The sequence below is a fragment of the Helianthus annuus genome, chromosome 15 (genome assembly GCF_002127325.2).
Source record: "Helianthus annuus cultivar XRQ/B chromosome 15, HanXRQr2.0-SUNRISE, whole genome shotgun sequence".
In the NCBI taxonomy this organism is placed as follows: domain Eukaryota; kingdom Viridiplantae; phylum Streptophyta; class Magnoliopsida; order Asterales; family Asteraceae; genus Helianthus; species Helianthus annuus.
The window spans coordinates 87987399-87992104 of record NC_035447.2 but is presented as its reverse complement, the minus strand read 5'-3'; the positions used below and the strand labels follow the sequence as shown (position 1 = coordinate 87992104).

At 32.2% G+C, this 4706-nt stretch overlaps 3 non-coding genes and 2 pseudogenes across 3 annotated transcripts; all 5 read right to left on the bottom strand.

Annotated features, from left to right (window-relative positions):
- Positions 1-1242: 1242 nt before the first annotated feature.
- On the bottom strand, positions 1243-1337 carry LOC118487890. The gene has a single exon (XR_004882827.1). It is a non-coding gene; the product is annotated as a small nucleolar RNA Z43 (small nucleolar RNA).
- A 38-nt stretch (positions 1338-1375) lies between these two features.
- On the bottom strand, positions 1376-1454 carry LOC118487886 (annotated as a pseudogene).
- A 288-nt stretch (positions 1455-1742) lies between these two features.
- On the bottom strand, positions 1743-1833 carry LOC118487904 (annotated as a pseudogene).
- A 57-nt stretch (positions 1834-1890) lies between these two features.
- Positions 1891-2018, bottom strand: LOC118487768. The gene has a single exon (XR_004882711.1). It is a non-coding gene; the product is annotated as a small nucleolar RNA SNORD14 (small nucleolar RNA).
- A 50-nt stretch (positions 2019-2068) lies between these two features.
- Positions 2069-2197, bottom strand: LOC118487801. The gene has a single exon (XR_004882744.1). It is a non-coding gene; the product is annotated as a small nucleolar RNA SNORD14 (small nucleolar RNA).
- Between the last annotated feature and the right edge of the window lie 2509 nt (positions 2198-4706).

Below are 4706 nucleotides of genomic sequence, written 5' to 3'. Positions count from 1 at the left end.
TAGAAAATATATAATTAGCCATGTAACTTCTAGTTTGTAGTTATGTTTTAATTATTATGCATAATTTTTAGAAAGTTGACATAACATGCGTTAAGCTTAGAATTTATAATTTGTGTGATTACTGTAATGTGTGACATCCAATGGGAACAAGTGCTTCAGGTAATGCGATGTGTATACTCTATGTTGTGAGAAAACTTGACTACTGTAAGGAAGGATGGAGCATCATGAACTCTCAAGTCTGGCGATGACAAATTGATCGACAAATTAAACGACGCCATATCTATTCCTGCATCACATATTAAAACCTTATAAAACTTATATGTGCATATATATCTTGTAATTTTAGCTTTGGGAGGCTTTAAAAAAAATGGAAAATTTCTTTTCTAACCCTAAACTTTTAATTTTTTGACAATTTAAGTTTAAAGTTTTAATTTTTGTTTCCTTTTAAACCTTAAGGTTTTAATCTTTGACAATTTACCGTAAAGTTTTAATATTTGGCAATTTAAGTTTAAAATTTTAATCTTTGTTTCCTTTTTAACCCTAAAGTTTTAATCTTTGACAATTTAAGTTTAAAGTTTTAATCTTTGGTAATTTAACTCTTTTGATTAATTTGATTTTTTCACTTCTAATTCAAAAGTTTCCATCTTTTGCGATTTAACCACTTCGATTTTTTTTACTTATGTGTTATAATATTAGCTTTGGGGGTTTTTCAAAGAAAAAATGGTTATGCATATGGTTGTTGTAACCTTGGCTTTGGGGGTTTTTAAAAAAAAATTGATTTTTTACTTTTCACCCAAAAGTATTTTATAAATTACTTTTAACCCAAAACTATTTGTTTTTTTACTTTTAACACAAAACTTTTAATCTGTTACAATTTATCCTCACAACTTTTTTTACTTTCAACTTTGGTCATTTATATTTTTCATTTTCCGCAAATTTTTAGCTATATCATTCGGTCTAAATTTTGTGACTTAACACACCACAACGTGCGTCTTTGGTTTAACGTTTTTACGTTTCGTTCTAAATTTTGCGGATGAACGTTTTTACATCGTCTATTTTTTCCTATTTGATAGGTTCAACATAACGTGCGCGCACTAAATCGACTTAGTTATCACTAAAGAATCTCCGCCGCATTGCGGCGAGTCTTAATTCTAGTGTCACTAAAAAACAAACAAAAATACAGTTGAATAAACCCAAATGATTTACAAAATAAATTAAAAAAATAATAATTATTATAATGTGGGATTCAGTTTATGGGTGGTGATATAACAGGATGGTCGGCAAGGTTCACACCATTACGACGAACGAGACCTTATCACATGAAGTCGTCATTATCCCACTAAATCATTATTTATTAAAAAATATAAAAAAATTGTGAGTTCATCGGAAAGATAAAAACTTTTCTAATCACAAACATTCATTTGAACTATGCAATTCATCATCATCTGAACTCCATCAACAATTTAATCAAAAACCACAAAATTATTTTAAAAAATAAAAACTTCAGAAGGCAGTAAAATTGTTATAATCAATTTGTTCCGCATCGGTTTCAAAATGAATGTGGCCTCATTGAGAAGATTAACAACATTTATTTATTCAGACATATGCTTGTCATTAATTTGAATTTAATCATCGGCCAATTATTTTTTTTTTATTTTTTATTTTTTTTTTTAAAAGACACCGAAAATTAATTGGCAAAAAAATTTAAAAATGAAAAACAAAGGGGGTCAGTAGTATATGGGTTGGCTCTCAAACAAATGCCTCGATTCGTCTTCATAATGAATGGATTGGATATTACATCAGACTCGTCATCTATTGAAATCATCATTGACAAACCCACACTGAATCTCCATAAATAAATAAATAAATAATATTTTATGTGTATATTGAAACTTCAGACATCCAAGGAAGGAAGGAGCAAGACAGCACAAGCTCTCAAGCCTGACGAAGGCGAAAGCTCTTGGTCGGCCACTGCGAATGTTTCTGAGAAACAAGCCTTACGATTATCATCACCAGTTTCTCTTACACATCAAAACAAATAAAAATAAAATTGAAAAAAGAGGAGGAGGATCTCAGACATCCAAGGAAGGAAGGAAGGAGCAACATGAACTCTCAAGCCTGGCGAAGGCGAAAGTTCGATCAGGCGGCCACTGCGAATGTTCATGAGAAACAAGCCTTTCATCTTTCAACATAGATACAGGTAACCTCCATTCTTATTCTTATTCATTCAACAAAAATCAAATACAAACTGATGCAATGAACTTAAAAATGTTACCGTTAAAGAGCATTGTTGAAACGGGAATGGTTTGGGTGAACAATGGTGGTGTTTCTTATATAGACCAGGGGTTTTGGGAATTAGGGTTTTTTTGCAATATTCACGCCCCGATCTTTCGTTACTACGGCAAAAATATGTTAATATTAAATTATTTTTAGGAGGAAAATCATATTAGAGCCATTTTTTTAGTTTTAACATTATCCTTATATATATTAATTCTCCTATATATTAATAAGGAAAAGATCAAATAGAAAGTTAATTTTCGCTAGGAATGATAGGAAGCCATAGGATTATGACATGTGGCAAATTTTAAAATAAAGAGAAAGGATATTTTAGTCAATCCAACTCCTTCCTCTTCCTTTTTCAAAACCCAGTAAATTAAAAAACCCACCATTTTCAAAACCCACCATCTTCAACTATTTCTTCACTTTCTATCTCAATAATCACTACATTATAGTGCGATTTTCATCACCAATCAATGATTCAGAACCCGATCAACGTGTTCTTCAGCTTTTTTTGAAGAAAACCCAGTTTAATTTCATAAAAAAAATCTCGTTTTTTCCGATGATTTTGGAGATAATCACTCGATTCGTTCGATTCGAGCGTTGATAAGTGTTTCTATCATTCAAGTTTTGTCAATTGATGAAGAAGTCGGCTTCGATTCATGTAAGAAATTCTTTAATTTCATTTTTATGATCTGGGTTTTTGATTTAGCCATTGCGTTTTACGATCTTTGCGGGGTCCCAGGGGCGGCAGCCCCTGGCGGGGTCCTAGGGGCAGAGCCCCTGGCTGGGGTTGAGCTGCCAGAAAAATTAATTTTCTATAAATTGGCTCATTTAGGTAAAACACATTTTTTAGGTGTTTTTAGTCCATTGCGTTTTAGAATGAGTCATTTTTAAGTGTTTTCTGGCCATTGCGTTTTACATATAAGACATTTCTTTGTGTTTTTGGTGCATTGCGTTTTAGGTAAAACACTTTTTTATGTGTTTTCTGGCCATTGCGTTTTACAAATAAGACATTTCTGTGTGTATTCTGGCCATTGCGTTTTACAAATAAGTCATTTCTTTGTGTTTTTGGTGTTTGCGTTTTAGGTAAAACACATTTTTATGTGTTTTCTGGCCATTGCGTTTTACAAATAAGACATTTCTGTGTGTTTTCTGGCCATTGCGTTTTACAAATAAGACATTTCTGTGTGTTTTCTGGCCATTGCGTTTTACAAATAAGTCATTTCTTTGTGTTTTTGGTGCATTGCGTTTTAGAAAAATGTCATTTTTTAGGTTTTTTTTTCATTGCGTTTTACGTAACTGGTGGTTTTCTATTGCGTTTTACGCAACTGGGTTTTAAATTTTTTTTTTAAATATAGCAATAGTATACTCGTTTTAAAGCTAAAAAAATGCTCGTTTTTTTGGTGCAATTTTTATAAAAAAAATAATTTCGTATGAAAGAGTTATTAACGTTTAAAAAATGGGGGGGGAATTGGAGGAGAGAGAAACTATTGGCTTGGATTGACTAGAATGACCTTGAACAAACTCACGCGCCTCTTTTCTTCCTTTCAATTTCCCTGATTTAATATTAGCCCTTGATTAACTTAATGGATGGTCAAGATCACTTCCTATCATTCCTAGCCAAATAAACTTCCTATTGTATCTCCACCCTATATTAATAATACAATTTTGAACAGTAAAATTATAATAATATATATGGTTTTTTTAATAGTTTTACAATCTTCTTTACTTTTTAAGTTAGATAAACTTTTGTTAACCGGTACTGGTATCGAAAATACCAGTACGGTTATCGGTACATAAATGTAAAAACCGACACCAGCCTTGTACAGAAAACACCAAAAGTCGGTATCGAATTGTTTTTGAAAATCTTTTAGTTCGGGAAATTCGGTAATGCTACTCGGTACCATTTGCTTATCCCTGATCACGGGTTTTGTATGTACAACAATGGTATCGTGCACCTTTTTTTTATTTTCTTCAACTTTTAATTATTTCTTTTTTTAGTTTTAGGGGTATGGATGAGCTCGGTGCCAACCAATACCGAATCGGTATTGGTACTGAAAATACCAATTACGGTACCTGTATATGAAGATAAAAAACGGTAGCGAACCGGTACCAGGAACGCCAAAAGTCGTACCAAATTGGTACTTAAGATTTTTCGGTTCGGGAAATTCGGTACCAGTACCCAGTATCATTTCATCTCTGACCACAGGTTTCATACGAGCAACATTATTACCATACAACTTTTTTGGTTGATTTTCTTTTGTTTATCTTTTAGCGTTTTTTTCTATATTTTCTTTTTATTCTTGTCAGCGGTTTCCGTGTGCAACGCGCTCGTAGTGATTTCAAAACACATGTAAACACAGACTAAACAACAAAAGACGTTCGCCGCAACGCGGCGATAGTAAAAAAACTAGTTAAATTAAATT